The 26,309-nt window shown below is 45.9% G+C and overlaps 1 protein-coding gene across 7 annotated transcripts in view; it reads right to left on the bottom strand.

The window, feature by feature from the left end:
* Positions 1-26,309, bottom strand: part of LOC134346925 (vigilin-like) — a 269,588-nt gene that overhangs the window by 237,998 nt on the left and 5,281 nt on the right. For 3 of the 7 annotated variants that reach the window (XM_063048785.1, XM_063048790.1, XM_063048792.1), the window contains exons 1-2: positions 19,574-19,763; positions 5,967-6,059 (exon numbers count right to left, since the gene is read on the bottom strand). The gene's annotated coding sequence lies outside the window, so the exon portion shown is untranslated. Of the gene's footprint in view, positions 1-858; positions 957-5,966; positions 6,060-19,573; positions 19,764-26,309 lie in introns of those variants that run through there. The other 4 variants (XM_063048789.1, XM_063048791.1, XM_063048786.1 and 1 more) reach the window with 4 other exon arrangements.

Genomic DNA, 26,309 nt, shown 5'->3' with positions numbered 1-26,309 from the left:
GGGTGGAGAGAGATTCGGGAGGGGTGGGAGGGGGAGAGAGATTCGGGAGGGGTGGGAGGGGGAGAGAGTCCGGGAGGGAAAGGTGGGGGAGAGGGAAAGGTGGGGGAGAGGAAAAGGAGGGAGACATACACACAAACAGATTCAGGTTTCCCTATGATATCAACTTCAACGCCAGACCATGCCCTGAGGCACTGCACCTACTGCCGACACTGGGAGAACATACTCATTTCGATTGTTGCAGCCTCCAGGCTGACAATCACTGTCACCAATCACCGGCTCTGCGTTAGCCAACAACATTTTCCGAGGGAGCCAGCTTGTCAGTGGGACCAGCGATATTCTGGCACTGCAGCAGGCAAAGACCAGATCATAAATAACAGTGAAATTTTAAATCCCCACGGTCAAATAAATGGCTGCCCTGCAAAAATAAATAAGAGCTAGTGTCCAGAGGGGCGTGAGGGAAGGTTAGCCCGCTGCAGAGGCTGTAAGTAGTGGGGGTGGGGGAACCCCAGGCCACCTCGACCCTCTGCCCTTCCCCAGGGCCCGAGCTCAGGCTCCGGGGGAGGCCACAACTCGAGGCCCGCCACCTCCAACATTCATTCCCCCTCATTCCCCTTCCCCTATCCCACTCCGTGAAAAATAAAGGCTGGAAAATGCTGATCACCAGGTTAATCCAACCAGGTTAGTGCTGACTAGCACCTAACCTGCATAATTATTGTTAACCAGCCAGCCACCTTCAGGTTGGACTGACAGCCAGAGTTAAATGCCCCGCTCCCGTGGCCCGACGCACCTATCTCCCTGGTTATGTTAGTTGTGATCGGGTTAACTAGTTAACTAGCGCTCGCCCCCGGTTTAACTCACCGAACACCTCGAGCTGGGGATAAACATCAGCCGCAGAGTCAGGTCGCTCCGCACGCCCGCCGGCACGCTGCCCCCTGCGTCGCCACGCACGGTGTGACGTTACACGCAAGGACCCACCCCCCCCCCTGCCCGGCCACTGACCGTGTACGCACGCGCAGTGCGTTCAAGATGGTGAAATGTGCAGCCTAGCGCCTGTTCCCCGTTTGCTGAAAAGTTCTTAGGACTTTTTTTTGCAGCACTCATCTTGATTGTAGAGCAGGAAAATTTATAAATGCTGAAGCTCATCCAACTCCTATAAGCAGATGATAAAGAGAGTCCTTCTCAGCGATGACTATAATAACACTAGACAGCAGTTTTTTTAAGAAAGCGTTGCTCGCTCAGAATTTTTGTTTATGATCGCCCGCTTGAAGCTGAACAAAAGTATAATTTCAGACCACTTGTACTACGTAGGAATTTGGAGAAACGAGAAATTAACTTTTATTGAGTATAATATGTTTAATTGAATAACACTGCTGGCGCTTTACAATAGTTCAATTCAGCTCAAATATTTTGTTGATGATTTTTATTTGTACTCAGTGTCTGAGGCTTCTTGCTTAAGTGTTCAACAATAATCAGCCAGCATTGGTGGATTCCAGTTGCCCTGATACCCTTTCTGCATGACAGCACTGCCCTGGTGAAACTTTTCACCATGCTGGTTACTGACAGCACCAAGATTTGCAGGAAAGAAGTCTAAATGGGAATGCTGAAAGTGAATCTTTAGTGATATGTTACACTTCATGGTTCTGTAGACTTGAAGCATGTCGTCATCCAGCTCCGTGTAGATTGGTGCTCTGTAGTTGCCAAGAAAACTTTCAACAACATCGTTGAATGCCTTCCATGTGATTTTCTTCGGTCCCACTAGAAGTTCTTCGAATTGCCTGTCATTAATGACCTGTTTGAATTGTGGACCAACAAAAATGCCTTCCTTAATCTCAGCATCAGTTATTCTAACTTGAATTATGAATTTAAGTCACAAATATAGGTGATTTCAAAAAAATGGTGCAAGATAAGGAAATTTCATGGTGATTTTCATGATCAGCAGACCAAAATCCATAAGATACACTCAAAAGTATTGGGGAAGCCAAATCTTTGTTGTCCAGAGTTCCTTGTTCTTTCTTGTAAAAACTGTGATTAATTTCAGGTGAAAGCAATTTATCTGATGCTCTGTGCCTGCGATGCTGCTGCAGGTAAGATTTTCATTGCACCTGTGCACACATGTACTTATGCAGATGACAATAAACCTGAGTTTAACTGTAACGCCATAAGACATATGGTCATAATTAGGCCATTTGACCCTCTGAGTTTGCCTTGTATCTTTCTGATATCTTGCCTTATATCTGAATGGAAAATCCTACAAAAGGTAATGGATTTAGTTCGGTACATCAAGGGTAAAGGCCCCCCAACCATCGAGCACATCTACATGAAACGTTGTTGCAGGAAAGCAGCATCCATCATCACCACCCAGGCCATGCTGTTTTCTCGCTGCTGCCATCAGGTACAAGGTACAAAAGCTTCAGGACTTGCATGTCCAGGTTCAAGAATAGTTACTAACCCTCAACCATGAGGCTTTTAAACAAAATGGGATAACTACACTCAACATCACTTGCCCTATCATTGAGATGTTTCCACAACCAATAATCTCACTTTAAGCACTCTTTATCTTGTTTCTCATGTTCTCATTATTTATTTATTGCTATTTATTTATTTTTGCATTTGCACAGTTTGCTGTCATCTGCACTCTGGTTGATCTTTCGTTGATCCGGTTATAGTTACTATTCTATAGATTTGCTGAGTATGCCCGCAGGAAAATGAATCCCAGGGTTTTATATGCTGACATATACAGTATGTACTTTGATAATAAGATTTTCTTTGAACTTTGTATGAGGTGAAACATAAACATGAGATCCCGCTGGTGCTAGAATTCCGGAGTAACACACTCAAGATGCTGGAGGAACTCAGTGGGTCAGGCGGCATCTATGGAGAGGAGTAAAGAGTCGGCATTCTAGCCTTCATCAGGACTGCAAAGGAAGAGAGTAGAAGGTTAAAGGTAGGAGGTTGGGACGGGGTGTGAGCAGGAATCTTTTTTCCACATATAAAGAATGGATCTCAGGGTTGTATGTGGTGACATATATGTACCTTGATAATAACATTTATTTTGAACTTTGATTAGTGGGTTGAGCAGCATCTGTGGGAGGGAAGAGGAGAAAAGAATTGTCAACGTTTCGGGCTGAAGCTGCTCAACGTGCTGAGATCTTCCAGTAGTTTGTTCATTGCTCTTTCTCAATGAAGGTAGTGAAGAAGTTCAAAATCAGAATCCGGTTTAACGTCACCGGCATAAGTCATGAAATGGCAGCAGTACAGTCCAGGCATAACAAATTACTATACGCTACAATTAACAGAAATAAATAAATTTGCAGAAGAAGAATGGTGAGGTTGTGTTCATACATACATGGACTGATCAGAAATCTAATAGATTAACTTTAATGAAACATGCATGAAATGCTTATTTTTTCTTGCATCAGCAACCAAACAGTCTGAGGATCTGAACCAGAATTAGGTTTAAGATCACTGGCATATATCGTGAAATTTGTTGTTTTGCAGCAGCAGTACAATGCAACACATAAGATAGAAAAAAACTGTGAAATACAGTACATGTATATATATATACACACACTAAATAGTTAAATAAGTAGAAATTTTAAAATAGAAATAAACAGTAGTAGGTTGTGTTCATGGGTTCAATGTCCATTCAGAAATTGGATGGCAGGGGGGAACAAGCTGTTCCTGAATCATTGAGTGTGTATCTTCAGGCTTCTGTACCTCCTCCCTGATGGTACCAATGAGAACAAGGCATGACCTGGGTGTTGGGCGGTCCTTTTTATGGCATTGCTCCTTGAAGATGTCCTGGATACTACAGAGGCTAGTGCCCATGATGGAGTTGACTGAGTTTACAACTCTCTGCAGCTTATTTTGATCCTATGCTGTAGCCGCCCACTCCCCGCTCCCCACTTCCGTACCAGATGGCGATATAGCCAGTTAGAATGCTCTTCACGGTCCACCTATAGAAAATTGCAAGTGTCTTTGGTAACATACCAAATCTCCTCAAACTCCAATGAAATATAGTCCCTGTCATGCCTTCTTTGTAACTGCATTGTGAGGATTGTGCTGGAGGCAGCCCCCAAATGTCTCCTCGCTTTCAGTGCCAAAATAGCATGCAGACAATTCACTAACCCCAACCCTACACGGTACGTTTCTGGAGTGTGGGAGAAAACCAGAGCACCTTAAGGAAACCCACACGGTCACACTGAGAACATACAAGCTCCTTACAGACAGAAAGAATCTCGATCTTCCAATTCCTGTCACTGTAAAGCAATTGTGACAACTGCTACGTGATCGTGCCACCCAGATGGCAGAGGGAAAGAAGCTGTTAGCCCAACACAAGCAAAGACAAATCCAGCACCCTATTCAATATCTTTTAAAAATAATATTCAATGTTGTGGGCCATATACTAGAAAATAGAAATTTGTATTTATAGTTATATAGCACATCCTTTCTTAGATAAGGGGCCCATAACTCCTCACAATACTCCAGGTGGGGCCTCACCAGTATTTTATAAAGCCTCAACATTACATCCTTGCTTTTATATTCTAGTCCTCTCAAAATGAATGCTAACATTTAATTTGCCTTCCTTGCCACCGACTCAGCCTACATGTTAACCTTTAGGGAAGCCAGCACAAGGACACCCAAATCTGTCTTCTGTGTTGTGGGCCGAAGTGCTTTACAGGTCTGTGAGTTTTCTCTTTAACAAAAAGCAGAGGTATCTTCAAATAGCAGTTTGTAAAAGCTTACATTCCTATAAAAAACATAGACTACGTTTCAACAGTCACGAAATGTCTCTGTTCCCAAGGTGAGGCTTCCCTTTCCAGAGTGTCAGTGATGTCCTCCTTCTTCAAAGAGCAGGGTTTTGCCTTCCTCCACCATTGATGCTGCCCTCACCCACATCTCCCCTATTTCCCAAGCATCCATGCTCACCCCAAATTGCTGCTGCCTTAACAGGGATAGAGTTCCTCTTGTCCTTGCCTACCACCCCATGAGCCTCCGCATCTAACACATCATTTTCCGCAGCCTCCGCCATCTTCAACAGGATCCCACCACCAAACATATCTTTACCTCTCCCTCACCCCCATTCACCGCTTCTGGTAGAGATCACTCTCTCCATGACTCCCTTGCCATTCATCCCTCCTCACTATCTCCCTCCTGACACTTACCCCTGCAAGCGGCAGAAAGTCCATTCATTTCCTCCCTTACCTCCATTCAGGGCTCCAAACAGTCCTTCCAGGTGAGGCAACACTTCGTTCTGTCTGGATAGCCTCCAACCTGATGGCCTGAGCATTGATTTCTCCTTCTGATCATTTTTCCTCTCCCACTTTCCCTCTTCTTCTATTCCCCACTTTGGCCTCTTCAGCTCTTCTCCTTACCTGCCTACCACCTCCCCCTGGTGGCGCCCCTTCTTCCCTCCCACAGATGCTGATCTCATATCAGATTCCTTCCTCTCCAGCCCTTGACCTTTCCCACCCACCTGGCTTCACCTATCACCTTCTAGCTAGCCTCTTTCCCCTCACGCCACATTTTTATTCTGGCATCTTTCCCCTTCCTTCTCAGTCCTGAAGAAGGGTTTCAGCCAAAAACATAAACTGTTTATTCATTTCCATAGATGCTGTCTGGTCCAGTGTTTTGTGTGGGTGGCTCTGGATTCCCAGCATTGGCAGAATCTCTTGTGTTTAGATTTCAACAGTATCTTTCTTGATAAGCACATTTCAATGGCCTGATCTACTGAATGACAAGGCTTCCTTATTTGTCTATCTCACTTCGGCTTCCTTTTTTTTATCCGCCTTCTTGGAACTTAAGTACTGCTCTAATCGCACCACCACACTTCTGAAGAGAAGGAAGATTACAGGTCACAAGGTAATTCATATCACAACCACGAGAAAGTCTGCAGAGCCAATGGTGTCTGTAGCCAGGCTGAGATCCTGAAGTTTCTCAGCAGGTTCTGCAGTTTGGCATCGTACCTTTAACTTGTCGAACTCCAGCTTCTTTGCTACGTGAATCATTTCTTCCATTTGTTTCATTATCCCGACTTCCCTGCTGCAGTCTTTGATGATCTGTGAGGGGAAAAGCAAAGGGACAGCATTAACTTGAGGAAGTCTGCAGATGCTGGAAGTCCAAAGCAACTCACACAAAACGCTGGAGGAGCTCGGCAGGTCAGGCAGTTTCTGCAGAAGTCGATATTTCTGGCTGAGACCCTTCTTCAGGACTGAGAAGGAAGGGGGAAGGCGCCAGAATAAGGGGGGGGGGGAGAGGCTAGCTGGAAAGTGATAGGTGAAGCCAGGTGGGTGGAAAAGGTCAAAGGCTGGAGAGGAAGGAATCTGATAGGAGAGCAGAGTGGACCATAGGAGAAAGGAAAAAAGGAGGGGACCCAGGGGGAGGTGATAGGCAGGTGAGAAGAAGTGAAAGGTCAGAGTGGGGAATGTGGGGGGGGGGTGCAGATTTTGTTCACCAGGAGGAGAAATGGATATTCATTCCATCAGGCTGGAGGGCGCCCAGATAGAATATAAGGTGCTGCTCCTCCCCCTGAAGGTGGCCTCCTCACCACAGTTCATGTGTAATCTGGCTGGGGTCCTCTATTGTGTCCGATGCTCCCAGTGCGGCCTCCTCGACATTGGTGAGACCCATCATAAATGGGGGAGGGCCAGGGGATCTCCTTCGTCAAGCACCTCCACATCATCTGCCATAGGGGGGACTTCCTGGTGGCCAATCATTTTAATTCCCATTCCCATTCCTGTTCCGACATGTCGATCCATGACCACTGTACTCTTTTCCATTGACGCTGCCTGACCTGCTGAGTTCCTCCAGCATTTTGGGTGTGGTAATTCATATCACACTTTGGAGTGCATCTTAATGTGTTACAGTTATTAATGCCAATACATGTAAATGTATTTGGAGGATAAAGTTAATTCTTGATCACTGATCCTTGATCCTTGAAATTGTGCGGAAAGTATCCTGACTGAACATAGAATATAGAATAGTACAGCACAGTACAGGCCCTTCGGCCCACAATGTTGTGCCGACCCTCAAACCCTGCCTCCCATATAAGCCCCCACCTGAAATTCCTCCATATACCTGTTTAGTAGTCTCTTAAACTTCACCAGTGTATCTGCCTCCACCACTGACTCAGGCAGTGCATTCCACGCACCAACCACTCTCTGAGTAAAAAACCTTCCTCTAATATCCCCCTTGAACTTCCCACCCCTTACCTTAAAGTCATGTCCTCTTGTATTGAGCAGTGGTGCCCTGGGGAAGAGGTGCTGGCTATCCACTCTATCTATTCCTCTTATTATCTTGTACACCTCTATCATGTCTCCTCTCATCCTCCTTCTCTCCAAAGAGTAAAGCCCTAGCTCCCTTAATCTCTGATCATAATGCATACTTTCTAAACCAGGCAGCATCCTGGTAAATCTCCTCTGTACCCTTTCCAATGCTTCCACTTCCTTCCTATAGTGAGGCAACCAGAACTGGACACAGTACTCCAAGTGTGGCCTAACCAGAGTTTTATAGAGCTGCATCATTACATCGCGACTCTTAAACTCTATCCCTCGACTTATGAAAGCTAACATCCCATAAGCTTTCTTAACTACCCTGGTTGTATCATGGTCTGGATTTTGCTTAGACCTCCGTTGGTCAGGGTCAACCATGGACGTTGCACCCCAGCTATCAAGGTACGCAAGCCAGGGTGGTACATTATGGAGAGCAAGCTATTGTCCATGTAGCAAGCTCCCCCTCTCCATGCAAAGGAACGGCAAAAACCAATACAGCTTGGCACCAGAAATGTCACAGGACTTGCCAGTCAACATTGAACTCAACATAGAACTGTCTTAGGGAATCCAGCTCCAGATTTTTCCTTCGAGGGTTTAAACCGAAACTTTCTCCATGAGTCAGTATAGCCGCAAGGTTTGAGATCAGAGTTTTCCCTTTCCTGGATGAGCTGCCAACCATGCCAGTAACTCGGCATTGCCCCTTCTGTCAATAGAAGTGGCTCCGCTGGGCTTAGTAGCTAAGCCACACGTGCAGGTCAGGAGCTGGACTTGGTTGTCAGAGGCTATTTGAGATGCAAGCCATTGAGAGCATTTAATAGATAGTGGGAGCTTGTCCATATTACCACCCCCCCGGGCTTTAACAACGTTGATGGTCTGTACGGCAATTCGAATGCACAGGAACGTTAGAAGCTGTAGAGAGTGATGGACTCTGCCCAATACATCACAGGCACCTCCCACCCACCATTGGTCGTACCTACAGGAGGCACTGCCTCAGGAAGGCAGCATCCATCAGTGAAAATCCCCATCATCCGGGCCACGCCATCTTCTCACAGCTAACATCGGACAATAAAAATCCCCACCATCCGGGCCACGCCATCTTCTCACAGCTACCATCGGACAATAAAAATCCCCACCATCCGGGCCACGCCATCTTCTCACAGCTACCACTGGGCAATAAAAATCCCCACCATCCGGGCCACGCCATCTTCTCACAGCTACCATCAGACAATAAAAATCCCCACCATCCGGGCCACGCTATCTTCTCACAGCTACCATCCATCAATAAAAATCCCCACCATCCGGGCCATGCCATCTTCTCACAGCTACCATCGGACAATAAAAATCCCCCCCATCCGGGCCACGCCATCTTCTCACAGCTACCATCGGACAATAAAAATCCCCACCATCCGGGCCACGCCATCTTCTCACAGCTACCATTGGGCAATGAAAATTCCCACCATCCGGGCCACGCCATCTTCTCACAACTACCATCCATCAATAAAAATCCCCACCATCCGGGCCACGCCATCTTCTCACAGCTACCATCGATCAATAAAAATCCCCACCATCCGGGCCATGCCATCTTCTCACAGCTACCATCGGGCAATAAAAATCCCCACCATCCGGGCCACGCCATCTTCTCACAACTACCATCCATCAATAAAAATCCCCACCATCCGGGCCACGCCATCTTCTCACAGCTACCATCGGGCAATAAAAATCCCCACAATCCGGGCCACGCCATCTTCTCACAGCTACCATCCATCAATAAAAATCCCCACCATCCGGGCCATGCCATCTTCTCACAGCTACCATCCATCAGTAAAAATCCCCACCTTCTGGGCCACGCCATCTTCTCACAGCTACCATTGATCAATAAAAATCCCACCATCTGGGCCACGCCATCTTCTCACAGCTACCATCGATCAATAAAAATCCCCACCATCCGGGCCACGCCATCTTCTCACAGCTACCATCGGGCAATAAAAATCCTCACCATCCGGGCCACGCCATCTTCTCACAGCTACCATCCATCAATAAAAATCCCCACCATCCGGGCCACGCCATCTTCTCACAGCTACCATCCATCAATAAAAATCCCCACCATCCGGGCCACGCCATCTTCTCACAGCTACCATCGATCAATAAAAATCCCCCCCATCCGGGCCACGCCATCTTCTCACAGCTACCATCCATCAATAAAAATCCCCACCATCCGGGCCACGCCATCTTCTCACAACTACCATCCATCAATAAAAATCCCCACCATCCGGGCCACGCCATCTTCTCACAGCTACCATCGATCAATAAAAATCCCCACCATCCGGGCCATGCCATCTTCTCACAGCTACCATTGGGCAATGAAAATCCCCACCATCTGGGCCACGCCATCTTCTCACAGCTACCATCCATCAGTAAAAATCCCCACCATCTGGGCCACGCCATCTTCTCACAGCTACCATTGATCAATAAAAATCCCACCATCTGGGCCACGCCATCTTCTCACAGCTACCATCGATCAATAAAAATCCCCACCATCCGGGCCACGCCATCTTCTCACAGCTACCATCGGGCAATAAAAATCCTCACCATCCGGGCCACGCCATCTTCTCACAGCTACCATCCATCAATAAAAATCCCCACCATCCGGGCCACGCCATCTTCTCACAGCTACCATCCATCAATAAAAATCCCCACCATCCGGGCCACGCCATCTTCTCACAGCTACCATCGATCAATAAAAATCCCCCCCATCCGGGCCACGCCATCTTCTCACAGCTACCATCCATCAATAAAAATCCCCACCATCCGGGCCACGCCATCTTCTCACAACTACCATCCATCAATAAAAATCCCCACCATCCGGGCCACGCCATCTTCTCACAGCTACCATCGATCAATAAAAATCCCCACCATCCGGGCCATGCCATCTTCTCACAGCTACCATCGGGCAATAAAAATCCCCACCATCCGGGCCACGCCATCTTCTCACAGCTACCATCCATCAGTAAAAATCCCCACCATCTGGGCCACGCCATCTTCTCACAGCTACCATTGATCAATAAAAATCCCACCATCTGGGCCACGCCATCTTCTCACAGCTACCATCGATCAATAAAAATCCCCACCATCCGGGCCACGCCATCTTCTCACAGCTACCATCGGGCAATAAAAATCCTCACCATCCGGGCCACGCCATCTTCTCACAGCTACCATCCATCAATAAAAATCCCCACCATCCGGGCCACGCCATCTTCTCACAGCTACCATCCATCAATAAAAATCCCCACCATCCGGGCCACGCCATCTTCTCACAGCTACCATCGATCAATAAAAATCCCCCCCATCCGGGCCACGCCATCTTCTCACAGCTACCATCCATCAATAAAAATCCCCACCATCTGGGCCACGCCATCTTCTCACAGCTACCATCGATCAATAAAAATCCCACCATCTGGGCCACGCCATCTTCTCACAGCTACCATTGGGCAATGAAAATCCCCACCATCCAGGCCACGCCATCTTCTGAGAGCTACCATCGGGCAGGAGGTACGGAAGCCAGGTGTCCTACCCTACCAGATTCAAGAACAGCTTCTTCAAGAACACTATGACAAAACTATTCTACACTTTGGTGGAAGGAATAAAGGCATGGACTATTTTGTAAATGGAGAGAAAATTCAAAAGTCAAAGGTGCAGAGGGACTTAGGAGTCCTGGTGCAGGATTCGCACGAGGTTGACTTGCAGGTTGAGTTGGTGATGATGAAGAATAATGCAATGTTAGAATACCAAAACAATGCCTGGGCTTTATGAGCATTGGCCTGAACACGCAGAGTATTATGAGCGGTTTTGGGCCCCCCTATCTAGGAACGGGTGTGCCTGCATTAGAGAAAGTCCAGAGGGTTTAGGGCTAACGTTAGGGAGCACTTTGGTCTGCGTGGATGAGTTGGGCTGAAAGGTCTCTTTTGCTGATGTATGAATTTACGACACTGCTCATGTTCTTACACTTACTGCCCAATTACACCACTGGCATTTAGGGCAGCAATGACGGTCCTCCACCCAGCAGTGTTCAGGGCTTCCTTCATCACTTCAGTAGCTTCCTCTCGGTTTTCACTACCATCAGTCACACAAGTCCCGGGTGAAGACTCGGGAATACCGTCACACTCAGATGTAGAACGTTTCTTCATTGCTGTTTCTGTAAGTTTTGTTTGACCAGTCAGGGTTGTTAGCCCCGAGCTGAACCCCTGAACCTGGAGGACCAGGAGACCACTCTTACTCTGACCTCTGCCCTTTGATCTGTTTGGCCTGGGTGACCCTACCAAGAGCCAAAGCATAACACCCTGACTCCAGCCAACATAGCTCTCTGGGTCATTGAGGCATGCAAGTCTCCAAACCCAACGACAAGATTGTGGTCCTCTTGGAAAACTGGGTGGAGGAATTTCTTCACATCTGAGCCCTTTGTTTTGAGACCATCACTACAGGTTCTGGGCACCTCAACTAGGGGAAACATCAGGCTTCTAGAAAACTTTGCACAAGGTTTTCTTCTTATTCTTTTAAACTTCTGAGAGAATAGACATGGCTTGTGTAATCTCTCTGAACAAGATTGCCACCTCAAGAATCAATCTGGTCGAACTTCACTACATACCCCAAGTCCCAAATATATATATATATATTAGCTTCTTCTTCTTGGGCCTTTAGCTTCCAGTGGGGTTAGGGTTTGATGACCTCCCATCTCCATTGTCCAAAGTCAATGGTTTGGTTGGAGTTCATCAATGCTTCTGCAGTCCATTGTATCCACTGTACAGAGGATTGGTCTTTACAGCTTCACCCTGTTGGCCGGCATTACCCGTTTTTACCTCTCACAATATTTCCTTAGCCACACACATAAAATGCCAGAGGAATTCAACAGGTTAGGCAGCATCTGTGGAGGGGGAAAGCAGTTGTTGTTTTGGACCAAGACTCATAAGTCCCAATGAAGGATCACAGCCCAAAATGTCTCTACTTATTCGCCTCCATAGACACTGCCTGACCTGCTGCATTCCTCCAGCATTTTGTGTGCGTTGCTCTGGATTTCCAGCATCTTGAGAATCTCTCGTATTTATATCACAGACATGCCCATAACAGTCCACTCCTGATCTCACCAGGAATCCATGTAATCATATCTGGATCTCTTGCATTTGAATTTACTTGCAATAAAGACATATGCTTGCCTTCCTTATCGCCTGCTCTATCTAAAGGTTAACTTCCTGTAATCCATCTACAATACCTTCCAAACACAATATCTTTCAGTCTCTCAACATTTATGAAATACTCTCATGAATTTCCACAATATATTTTATTTTTCACCTTCTCCTCCATTCGCTTTAGCCTGCCAGGATTCCCCCAAAATCCCCTCTGCATGTTCCTCAACTGCCTCTCAGCTTAGTCCTTTGGAACCTCTCTAATGACAACACATCCATTCATAGATCATCATCACAATTATGTGCTGTGTCGGTGATGTGGGTGATCATGGTCTTTCCATGACCATGATTGTTCTCAGCAATTTTCTTTTACAGAAGTGGTTTGCCATTGCCAGCTTCTGGGCAGTGTCTTTACCAGATGGGTGACCCCGGCCATTATCAATACTCTTCAGAGATTGTCTGCCTGGTGTCAGTGGTCACATAACCAGGACTTGTGATCTGCACCGGCTGCTCATACGACCATCCACCACCTGCTCCCATGGCTTCACATGACCCTGATCAGGGTGGGGGGTGGGGGCTAAGCAGCTGCTACACCTTGCCCAACGGTGTTCTGCAGGATAGCAGAGGAAAGGAGCATCTTACACCTCCTTTGGTGGAGATGTATCTCCACCCCAATCCTCCTTGATTAGTTAAGGGGTTAACACTCCAAGTGCAGTCTGACCAATGCCTTATAAAACCTCAGCATTACACCCTTACTTTTATAATCAACTCCTCTCAAACCCACTTACACAAATTTTACATCAATCCTATTTATTCTACATTAATCCTACATTCTCCTCAGCTAGTCTCCCTGATTCTGTCAACCACCCACACGCTAGGGAAAATTTTACATTGGCCTATTAACCTACCGAACTGCACGGCTTTGGGACGTGGGAAGAAACCGGAGCACCCAGGAGTAACCTATCTGGTCACGGGGACAGGTAAGCCTTCAGGCATTCTCATGTCAGCCAAAATTCCAACAACTTCCAGTATTTCTCAGATTCCAAACTCCACAAAGACAGTTCCGGTGGTCAGGATCGAACCAAGATCATTACTTTCACACTTAGCAAGATACTTTGATTTTGCATGCCATCCAGACAGATTAATGCATAGATAAGGAATTTAATTTCAAAGTTCGAAGTAAATTTTATTATAAAGTACATATATGTCACCATATACAACCCTGAGATTCGTTTTCTTATGGGTATACTCAGCAAATTTAGAGAAATAATAACTGTAACAGAGTCAATGAGAGGCCGCCCAACTAGGACGTTTAACCAGAGGGCAGAAGACGACAAACTGTGCAAACAAGAAAAGCAATAATAATAAAATAATGAATATTGAGGACATGAGTCTTTGAAAATCAGCCCATTGGTTGTGGAAACATTTCATGCACTTAGTCATAGTCATAGTCATACTTTATTGATCCCGGGGGAAATTGGTTTTTGTTACAGTTGCACCATAAATATTTAAGTAGTAATAAAACCATATATAGTTAAATAGTAATATGTAAATTATGCCAGGAAGTAAGTCCAGGACCAGCCTATTGGCTCAGGGAGTCTGACCCTCCAAGGGAGGAGTTGTAAAGTTTGATGGCCACAGGCAGGAATGACTTCCTATGACGCTCTGTGCTGCATCTCGGTGGAATGAGTCTCTGGCTGAATGTACTCCTGTGCCCACCCAGTACATTATGTAGTGGGTGGGAGACATTGTCCAAGATGGCATGCAACTTGGACAGCATCCTCTTTTCAGACACCACTGTCAGAGAGTCCAGTTCCATCCCCACAACATCACAGGCCTTATGAATGAGTTTGTTGATTCTGTTGGTGTCTGCTACCCTCAGCCTGCTGCCCCAGCACACAACAGCAAACATGATCGCACTGGCCACCACAGGTTTATAGAACATCCTCAGCATCGTCTGGCAGATGTTAAAGGACCTGTCTCCTCAGGAAATAGAGACGGCTCTGACCCTTCTTGTAGACAGCCTCAGTGTTCTTTGACCAGTCCAGTTTATTGTCAATTCGTATCCCCAGGTATTTGTAATCCTCCACCAGGTCCACACTGACCCCCTGGATGGAAACAGGGGTCACCGGTACCTTAGCTCTCCTCAGGTCTACCACCAGCTCCTTAGTCTTTTTCACATTAAGCTGCAGATAATTCTGCTCACACCATGTGACAAAGTTTCTTACCATAGCCCTGTACTCAGCCTCATTTCCCTTGCTGATGCATCTAACTATGGCAGAGTCATCAGAAAACTTCTGAAGATGACAAGACTCTGCAGTAGTTGACGTCCGAGGTATAAATGGTAAAGAGAAAGGGAGACAAGACAGTCCCCTGTGGAGCCCCAGTGCTGCTGATCACTCTGTCGGACACACAGTGTTGCAAGCTCACGTACTGTGGTCTGCCAGTCAGGTAATCAAGAATCCATGACACCAGGGAAGCATCCACCTGCATCGCTGTCAGCTTCTCCCCCAGCAGAGCAGTGCGGATGGTGTTGAACGCACTGGAGAAGTCAAAAAACATGACCTTCACAGTGCTCGCTGGCTTGTCCAGGTGGGCGTAGACACGGTTCAGCAGGTAGACGATGGCATCCTCAACTCCTAGTGGGGGCTGGTAGGCAAACTGGAGGGGATCTAAGTGTGGCCTGACCATAGACCAGAGCAGCTCCAGAACAAGTCTCTCCAGGGTCTTCATGATGTGGGAGGTCAATGCCACTGGTCTGTAGTCATTGAGGCCGCTGGGACGTAGCATCTTCGGCACAGGGACGAGGCAGGATGTCTTCCACAGCACAGGAACCCTCCGGAGCCTCAGGATCAGGTTGAGTACATGGCGAAGTACTCCACATAGCTGAGGGGTACAGGCTTTGAGCACCCTGGTACTGACACCATCCGGTCCTGCAGCCTTGCTTGGGTTGAGACGTTTAAGCTGTCTTCTCACCTGTTCAGCTGTGAAGCCACCGTGGTGGTTTCGTGTGGGGAAGGGGTATAGTCATGAGAGTAGGGTGGGGGACTGTGAGGAGGAGTAGGAGGGGAGAGTGGAATATGTGTTGGTCAGGGGCCGACAACAGATGACTCATGTGGGAGATGGGCAGGGGCCACAATGTCAAATCTGTTAAAGAACAGGTTAAGTTCGTTGGCCCTGTCCACACTGCCTTCAGCTCCTCTGTTGCTAGTTTGCCGGAACCCAGTGATGGTCCTCATCCCACTCCAGACCTCTCTCATGTTGTTCTGCTGGAGTTTCCACTCAAGCTTCCTCCTGTACCTGTCTTTAGCCTCCCTGATCCTGGCTTTCAGGTCCCTCTGTATTGCCTTCAGCTCCTCCCTATTTCCATCTCTAAACGCCCTCTTTTTAGCGTTCAGGATGTCCTTAATGTCCTTTGTTACCCATGGCTTGTTATTTGAATAACAAAGGACTTTAATAATGAATTTTCCTTTGATATTTGCCCATTAGGAATGGTCCCTCTCTAGTTCCACTGATCTGCCAGCTATAGGAAGGATGTCATTAAGCTGAAAAGGATGCAGAAAAGATTCACAGGGATGTCACCAAGACTGGAAGACTTGAGTTATAACACTGGGACGTTTCCCTTGGAGCAGAGGAGGCTGAGGGGTCACCTTACAGAAGTTGTTGACGTTAATAGTCACAAACTTTTTCCCAGGGTAGGGATAATCTTAAACTAGGGGCATAGGTTTAAGTTTGAGGTGAGGGGGGAAAGAGGGGCAAGTTTTTCATTCAGATAGGGGTGGGTATGTGGAATGTGCTGCCAGAGGAAGTCGTGGAGATGGGTCCAATTATAAAATTTGAAAGACGTTTGGACAAGTATGCTGCTGTTGAAAAGTCTTGGGCTCATACTGTATCTATAGCTAGGGTGCCTAAGACTTTTGCACAGTACTGAATTTGTATAGGTGGAGTAGAGAGTGAGTTTGTAAACCTGATGTTGGGAATGGCAAGGGTGGAGTGCCGCGGGAGAGTTGTGCGACAGGTGGCAGAGAGAGAGTGCCAGGGGTGGGTGGGGTGGGTGGTGCAGGTACAGACACACCCAACCTGGCAAGGTATTTGATTCCAAACAATTGGTTTATTGATCTAGCTCTATATACTGTATATGTGCCTAAGACTTTTGCATAGTACTACACATGGGTGGGAAAGGTTTAGAGGGAGATGGGTCAAACACAGTCAAATGGGATGAGCTTGGGTGGTCATATTGGTCAGCATGGACCAGTCCGGCCAAAGGGCCTGTTTCAATGCTGTATGACTCAATGAGTAATTCAGTGCAGGTGCACATTACTTTACTTCCCAACAATTCACCAGTTTAATCAGGATCAGCTTTAATATCACTGGCATATGTTGTGAAATTTGTTGTCTTTGCAGCAGCAGTATAATGTAATACATAATAATTTTTAAAATCTGTGAATTACAGAAAGAGTATATATATTAAATACATATTAAATATATTAAATAAGTATATATATTAAATAAGTAGTGTAAAAAAAGAATTTTTTGAAAAAAAGGTAGTGTTCATGGGTTGAACCTCCATTTAGAAATCAGATGGCAGAGGGGAAGAAGCTGTTCCTGAATCATTGAGTGTGTGCCTTCGGGGTCCTGGACCTCCTCCCTGATGGTGGCAGTGAGGACAGGGCATGTCCTGAGTGATGAGGGTCCTTAATGATGGATGCCACCTTTTTGAGGCATCGCTCCTTTGAGATGTCCTGGATACTATGGAGGCTCATCCCGATGATGGAGCTGACTGAGTTCACAATTCTCTGCAGCTTACTTTAAGAAAACCGGTGCAGTAAAGCTCCAGTAATCCGCTGTTGGACTAGTCAAACCCCCAATAGCTCAGCATCTGACAGGCAATGTTTACTCTGTTCCAACTCCACTCACTGCGTCCCAGTTCCCATAGTCCCTCTCCATTCACTGTGACCCCGGTTACCATATCCCTTTGAACTTACCTGCTTCACTGGTAAACTTAATTCACTGGAAAAATAAATTAAAATGTGTTCAAGACAAAGTCAAGTTTATTGTCACCTGCACAAGTCCATTGATGCACTGAAGCAGTGAAAAACATGCTTGCAGCAGAATCACAGGAACATCGCATTAGGTAAGCTGCGTTCACAGAGCTGTGTGCTTATGACTACGTGGCTAAGCACAGCTCCAATGCCATAGTCAAGGTTTCTGACGAATCAAAGGTGGTGATGAATCAGCATATAGGATGGAGATTGAAAACCTGGCTGAGCGTTGCCATAACAACAACCTCTTACTCAATGTCAGCAAGACCGAGGAGCTAATTACTGACTTCAGCAGGAGGAAAGCAGAGGTCCATGAGCCAGTCCTCGTCAGGGGATCAGAGGTGGAAAAGGTCAACAGCTTTAAATTCCTCAGGAGTCATCATTTTAGAGGAACTGTCCTGGGCCCAACAGGTAAGTGCAATTACGAAGAAAGCACAGCAATGACTCTACTTCCTTAGGAGTTTGCAAAGACTTGGCATGATATCTAAAACTTTGACAAACTTCTACAGATGTGTGGTGGAATGTATATTGACTGGCTACATCATAGCCTAGTATGGGAACACCGATGCCCTTCAGAAGAAAATCCCACAAAAAGTAATGGAGATGGCCCAGTCCATCATGCGCAAAGCCCTCCCCACCACGAAGCTTTGTTGCTGCAGGAGAGCAGCATCCATCATCAGGGACCCCACACCCAAGGCATGCTCTCTTCTCACTGCTGCCATCAGGAAGGTGGTACGGGAGCCTTAGGACTCACACCACCAAGTTCAGGACAGTTCAGGCCCTCAACCATGAGGCTCTTGAACCAAGGGGATAACTTCACTCGCCCCATCACTGAACTGTTCCCACAACTAATGGACTCTTCATCTCATGTTCTCGATATTTATTGCTTATTTACTTATTATTATTGCTTTCTTTTTCTATTTGTATAGTTTGTTGATTTTTGGAGGCTGACTGAACTGCCAAGTTGGTGTAGTCTTTTATTTATTCTATTATTGAGTTATAGAGCATGCCCACAAGAAAATGAATCTCAGGGTTGTATATGGTGTCCCTGATAATAACTCTTATTTTGAACTTTGAACTTCACAAGATAAACAAAATTATACACAATTTAGAAGTGGTAGAGGCAGGTTCGATTTCGTCATTTAAAAAAAAAATGGATAGGTATAAGGACAGGAAAGGAATGGAGGGTTAGGGGCTGAGTGCAGGTAGATGAGACTAGGTGAGAATAAGCGTTCGGCACGGACAAGAAGTTCTATGGTTATATGGAGCACAATTAAAAAAAAAGTCTGCTTCAGTGCAAAGTGACAAAATTGTCATAGTGTTCCCAAACTGTAGTAATTAGGATTGTAACACACGCAAAATGCTGTAGGAACTCAGCAGGTCAGGCAGCATCTATGGAGAGGAATAAAGTTCAAAGATTCAAAGTACATTTTATTATCAAATTCTTCTTCCCCACAGTCACGAAACAAAGAAATACCGTGGATCCTGTTAAAGACAAACATCAAACCCCCTTCCCCCCCATGTGCAAAGAAAAATCACACAAATGGCAACAAAAGAAAAGAGTGGACACACAGAACGTAAAACAGAAAATCAAGAGGCATATTTCAGTTCAGTTCAGCTCAGTGTTCATTATCTGCAGCCCGCCCCGATTCAAGAATCACCCAAAAGTAAAAAAAAAGTGACCAGAACTAGAGCACATCATTAAAAACTGAATTAGAGTCCAAATCTACAATCCATGCCAATTAAACGTTGTTCCAGCCACATTCATCAACAGCATTGGGAAGGAGGGGGAGAGAGACGGGGGAGAGAGAGAGAGGGGGGGAGAGAAAGGGGGAGAGAGGGGAGGAGGGAGGAGGAGGTGGGAGAGGGGGAGGGGAGAGGGGGAGGGGGAGGGGAGAGGGAGGGGAGGAGGAGATGGGGGAGGAGGAGAGGGGAGGAGGAGAGTGGGAGGAGAGAGACGGAGAAGGAATGATCTCCAATGCAAGGATTTTTCCTCAGGAGTAGTGAGTGAGAGACCGCTACACGCAGACACCCTCTCCAGCAGCAGTGAGTGAGAGGCTGGTAGACAGTGTTGAACACTCACTTGCTCTCTGTACCCGGTTTCAAGCTGAGAACGCCTCATCAGGACCCAGGAGAGGAAGCGGGGGAAACTGGGGAGAACATGAAAACTCCACACAGCCACACACAGCACAGCGCCAGAGCCTGGATCGAACCGAGCTCTCTGGAACTGTGAGGCAGGCTAGCAGCTCCACCCGCTACACCACCAGAGTTAAGTAGAGCTCTCAAAGGACTGGCTGCTCTTCCTGTCTCTGACAGCAGTGAAATAGAACATCCTGACCTTCTGTCTGCCGAGTGGAGATAGCGCCTGTCACTACTGTGACAGGGAGAACGTTCCACAAACAAGAGCAAGTCCAAACACCACTGGCTCCTTATCGAACTTACAAACAGTCCCAGCAACATGAGATGCTGGGATCTGGAGCAGAAAGACAATCTGCTGGAGGAACTCAGCGGGTCAGGCAGCAACTGTGGAAGGAAATGACAATGAATATTTCGGGTCGAGACCCCACTTCAGGACAGATTTTCACAAGACAGCCAGTATAAAGAGGTGAGGAGGAGGGTTGTGGCAGGAGTTGGCAGGTGATAGGTGGATCCAGGTAATGAGGGGTAATTGACAGGCGGTTTCAGGTGTGGCAGGGAGGGGGAGAGGCTTGAAGGTAGGAAGTGGAGCAACAAAGAGTTATAGGGGATGGGACGATGGGAGAGGGAGATGGTGAGAGGAACAGAACAAGGGAGGAAAGGCAGGCAGAGTGAGATGAATTGCAAATGAGAGGAACTGCACCTCATGTTCGGATCGGGTGGTTCCCCACCCTCCTTGTCTGCTCAGCATCCCACCCTCAATGAAGGCAGTGAAAGAGAGATAGAGAGGGAGGGAGGGGAGGGGAGGGGGAAGAGAGAGAGAGACACACACACACACCCCTCTGTTAGGTCATCCCAAAGTAACCTGTTGTTGAGGGAGCTGACCGCAGGGATACTCTGCCACTGGCTCTTTAACCCCTTTCCCCTTTCTGACTGTCATCCAGTTTCCTGTGTCCTGCACCTTGTGTGTAACTACCTTTCTATATAGTCATAGTCATACTTTATTGATCCTGGGGGAAATTGATTTTCATTACAGTTGCACCATAAATAATAAAATAGTAATAAAACCATAAATAATTAAATAGTAATATGTAAATTATGCCAGGAAATAAGTCCAGGACCAGCCTATTGGCTCAGGGTGTCTGACCCTCCAAGGGAGGAGTTGTAAAGTTTGATGGCCACAGGCAGGAATGACTTCCTATGACGCTCTGTGTTGCATCTCGGTGGAACGAGTCTCTGGCTGAATGTACTCCTGTGCCCAACCAGTACATTATGTAGTGGAAAGATGGCATGCAACTTGTACAGCATCCTCTTTTCAGACACCACTGTGAGAGAGTCCAGTTCCATCCCCACAACATCACTGGCCTTACGAATGCCCTGTCTATCAGCCCTTCAGCCTCCCAAATGATCTAGAGTTCATCCAGTTCCAGCTCCAACTCCCCAACGCGGTTTGTTAGAAGCTGCAGCTGGATGCATTTCTCGAGTTGTGGTTGTCAGGGACACTGGCGATCTCCCTGCCTTCCCTGTCCGGAAACAGGAGCATTTCACTTTCCTGCCTGGCATCTCTACTGTCCTAGCTGTGCAGATACAGTGGCATGCAAAAGTTTGGGCACCCCTGGTCAAAATTTCTGTTACTGTGAATAGCTAAGCAAGTAAAAGATGAACTGATTTCCAAAAGGCATAAAGTTAAAGATGACACATTTCTTTAGTATTTTAAGCAAGAAAACTTCATTTCCATCTTTTACAGTTTCAAAATAACAAAAAAGGAAAAGGGCCCGAAGCAAACGTTTGAGCACCCTGCATGGTCAGTACTTAGTAACACACCCTTTGGCAAGTATCACAGCTTGAAAACACTTTCTGTAGCCAGCTAAGAGTCTTTCAATTCTTGTTTGGGGGATTTTTGTCTATTCTTCCTTGCAAAAGGCTTCTGGTTCTGAGAGATTCTTGGGCCGTCTTGCATGCACGGCTCTTTTGAGGTCTATCCACAGATTCTCGATGATGTTTAGGTCCGGGGACTGTGAGGTCCATGGCAAAACCTTCAGCTTGCGCCTCTTGAGGTAGTCCATTGTGGATTTTGAGGTGTGTTTAGATTCATTATCCTGTTGTAGAAGCCATCCTCTTTTCATCTTCGGCTTTTTTACAGATGGTGTGATGTTTGCTTCCAGAATTTGCTGGTATTTAATTGAATTCATTCTTCCCTCTATCAGTAAGTGTTCCCTATGCCACTGGCTGCAGCATGAGCCCAAAGCATAATCAATCCACCCCCGCGCTTAACAGTTGGAGAGGGGTTCTTTTCATGAAGCTCTGCACCCTTTTTTTTCCCCAAACATACCTTTGCTCATTGCGGCCAAAAAGTTCTATTCAAAGAGTTCATAGGAACATCTAAACAAGCCTGATGCATTTTGGAAACAAGTCTTGTGGACTGATGAAATTAAAATAGAACTTTTTGGCCGCTTTTATTAATCAATTCCAAATGCCGAATGGTCGCTGGTCAAAGTTCTATTATGCTGCCGTGACCCACTACTGCCTTTTATCCTCGGGGCAGGGGACCTGATTGAAGTCCCCTCCTCTCCAAGCTTCTGATGTCCAGATTGGTTGCTGGTCAAAGCTCTATACACATCTATAACCTGCAGCTTCAGTGTCTCTCTGGTGACTTCATTCACAGTCACAACAGTAGCAGTGGGGATAAGCTCCTACTACCTATCAAATGTTCCCAATGGTGTAGGTCTCAAACAGCATCTGACAACCAAGTCCATTTCCTGGCCTTCACATGTGGCTTGGCTACTAAGCCCGGCGGTATCATTTCTACTAGTAGGAGAAGGAGCAAAGGCGGGTTACAGGTGCCTTAAAAACAGTCGCTTCAGGCAAATGTCAGTCGTCAGCTGTGGTTGGCAGCTCACGCAGGAAAAGGAAAGCTCTGATCTCAAACCTCTGCTGCCTTGCGGCTATACCCACTGATGGGAAGTGCTTCAGGAGTAAACCCCCAGGGAAAAACCTGGAGCTGAATTCTTTACGTTGAGTTCAGCGCTGACTGGCAACTCCTGCAAGGCTGCTGGTGCCGAACTGTATTGGTCTCTGCCGTTCCTTTGGGTTCATCAGATGCATGGAGAGAGGAAGCTTGCTACTTGGGCAACAGCTTGCTCTCCATATTGTACTGCCCAAGCTTGCGCATCTGAACAGCTAGGACACAACATCCATGGTCGACCCTGGCCAATGGAGGTCTCATATAGAAATTAATTTTCACAGAGGGACTCCCTGCCACTGAGGATGAAGGAAGCCGAATCAGTAAATGTATTCAAAATGAAGGTGAGCACATATTTGACAGATCGAGGAATAGGGGGACATGGGGAACTGGCAGAGAACAGGAGTCGAGAACATCATAGATCGGCTGCAATCATGTTCGGCACCAAAGGGCATCAAAGGACATAGGGAGTCTACAGAAGGACTTGGACCAATTTGGGAATGGGCAAAGAAGTGGCAGATGGGATATAGTGCAGGGAAGTGTATGGTCATGCACTTTGGTAGAAGGAATAAAGGCATAGACTATTTTCTAAACAGGGTAAAATTTCAGAAATCAGAGGTGCAAGTGGATTTGGGAGTCCTTGTGCAGGACTCCCTGAAGGTTAACTTGCAGATTGAGTCTGTAGTAAGGAAGGAAAACACACTGTTGGTGTTCATTTTAGGGGATTAGAATATAAAAGCAAAGATGTAATGCTGAGACTTCATAAGGCATTGGTTAAACCGCGCTTGGAATATTTTGAGTGGCTTTGGGATGTGCTGGCACTGGAGAGGGATCAGAGAAAGTTCAGGAGAGTAATCCAGGGAATGAAGGGGTTAACACATGAGGAGTATTTGATGGCTCTGAGTCTGTACTCACTGGAGTTTAGAAGAATGGGGGGGGGGGATCTCATTGAAACCTAACGAATGTTGAAAGGCCTTGACAGAGTGGATGTGCAGATGGTGTTTCCAATGGTGGAAGAGTCTAGTTCAAGACAGCACAGCCTCAAAACAAAAGGATGTCCCCTTAAAACAGAGATGAGGAGGAATTTCTTTTGCTGTGGAATTCACTGCCACAGACAGCTGTGGAGGCCAAGTCATTGGGTATACTTACAGTGAAGTTGATAGGTTCTTAATTAGTTCCAATAAACTGGACTGGTCAAAGAACACTGAGGCTGTCTACAAGAAGGGACAGAGCCGTCTCTATTTTCTGAGGAGACCGAGGTCCTTTAACATCTGCCGGACGATGCTGAGGATGTTCTACGAGTCTGTGATGGCCAGTGCTATCATGTTTGCCGTCGTGTGCTGGGACAGGAGGCTGAGGGTAGCAGATACCAACAGAATCAACAAACTCATTCGTAAGGCCAGTGATGTTGTGGGGATGGAACTGGACTCTCTCACGGTGGTGTCTGAAAAGAGGATGCTGTCTAAGTTGCATGCCATCTTGGTCAATGTCTCCCATCCACTACATAATGTACTGGGTGGGCACAGGAGTACATTCAGCCAGAGACTCATTCCACCGAGATGCAGCACAGAGCGTCATAGGAAGTCATTCCTGCCTGTGGCCATCAAACTTTACAACTCCTCCCTTGGAGGTTCAGACTTTCATAATTTACTGGCATAATTTACATATTACTATTTAACTATTTATGGTTCTATTACTATTTATTATTTATGGTGCAACTGCAACGAAAACCAATTTCCCCCCGGATCAATAAAGTATGACTATGACTATGACTCGTAAGGGCGACAAATGTTACGGGGAGAAGGCAGAAGAATGGGATTGAGAGGAAATATATATCCATCATCCAGACCATGGTCCCTTCTCTCTACTAACATCAGACAGCAGTTACAGGAGCCCCACCAGGTTCAGGAACAGTTATTACGCTCCAACCACCAGGCTCCTGAACCAGTGTGGATAACTTCACTCACCACACCTCTGAACTGATTCCACGGCCAATGGACTCTCTTTCAAAGACTCTACAACTTTATTCTCAGAATTATTTACTTTTTACTTGTGTAATTTATTGTCTTTTGCACATTGGTTGTTTGTAAGTCTTTGTTTATGTATAGTTTTTCAAAAATTCTATGTTTCTTTACCTTCCTATAAATGCCTACTTAAAATGAATCTCAATGTAGTAGATGATAAAATATGTGTACTTTGATAATAAATTTATTTTGACTTTAACTTTGAAATGATTGAATGATGGAGCAGACTCGATGGGCCAAATGGCCTAATTCTGCTGCTATGTCTTATGGCAGAGGTGGCCAACCTTTTACATTCCATACATCAATTTCTTCACGCACGAGTTCAGATGCGCCATACAACTCTTGTACCCCCATTCAATTCTTGTAAAAATATATTAATATAGACATATTTAGCATTTTTACATGGTATATTGATTTAATATAAAAACTAGATAAGCATTACTTACCTTAATGAGACTTTTGAGTCTGTTTTGATTTCACCAAGCTTTTTTAATGTTTGGAGTTAAATTAGTTACTGAGAGCAGCAGAGAATTCTTCAAATTTGAATCAGTCAATCACAACCTCGTTTTGTTTTTAATCAATTTCATGGCTGAAAATGCTTGTTCACATCTGTACATCATTCTGAAATGACAAATATAACTCTGAGAAAATTTTCTTTGTTCTGGAAGGTGTTCGCAGGGTAATGATTGCCAGAAATTGATCATGTCAGAAGCATTTGGGACTGAGAGAAGCTCATCAAATTTCATGTTCAATAGTGAATTTGTTTTCAAGTTAATAAGTTCCATTTGTATGTTACTAGGCATCCATGATTTTTTGTTCACTAAGTGAAAATGGGTTTATAAACGCAAGTACGCAGGCTTTTTCTTTAGCAAAATCACGAAAACGACTTTCATTGAATTCATGCTTACTATCACTTTCTGCTTTTCTTTTGCTCATTTTCTTGTGCACTGTGATGGGTAACTGAATGTAAAAACAAGGCTTAGTTTTCAAAAAAGTACAAAACTGCAAACGTTCACAAAGGACGAACAAAGCACAACTCCGTCGCGCATGCGTGTCAATTGTAAACTGACTGGCAAAAGACTGCGACGCATCGCTGGTGCAGACGCCTGGCGCCTCAGGATCAAACAAGTATCAAACGTATATTGAACAGTTATGGATCAACTGCAGAACAAAAATCCTCCTTTCCTAGTTTGACTCATTGATCATTTTTAAAAAAATTGAAAACAGATTAATGTGAAAGAAGATAACATTCACGAAAAGATGTGCACGAAACAATAAAATCACTAAAAATAGTTGCTAAGTTTTAGATTTATTCTCAGTAAAACCCATTTCTAGCTCTAAGCTACTTGAATTCCTGTCTTAGTTTTTTTTCTACAAATCGGTTTTTGGTTAATACTTTTTGCGTGAGTAAGCTTACTTTATTATTATCACTGGGGTGCAATGCGCCACTTCTAATCATCCACTGCGCCACTTTTGGCACCTGCGTCATAGGTTGGCCATCCCTGTCTAATGGTCTTATTTTATTTTATCTTTTTGTATTTAGACATACAGCATGGAACAGGCCCTTCTGGCATAGTGAGCTGCTTGGCAACACACCTATTTAACCAACCGTAATCCAGGTCAATTTACAATGACCAATTAACCTACTAACCAGTACATCTCTGGACTGTGGGAGGAAACCAGAGCACCTGGAAGAA

This window comes from Mobula hypostoma, chromosome 5, assembly GCF_963921235.1.
Source record: "Mobula hypostoma chromosome 5, sMobHyp1.1, whole genome shotgun sequence".
In the NCBI taxonomy this organism is placed as follows: domain Eukaryota; kingdom Metazoa; phylum Chordata; class Chondrichthyes; order Myliobatiformes; family Myliobatidae; genus Mobula; species Mobula hypostoma.
The sequence above is the reverse complement of the archived record's forward strand: the minus strand, read 5'-3'. Positions and strand labels throughout refer to the sequence as shown.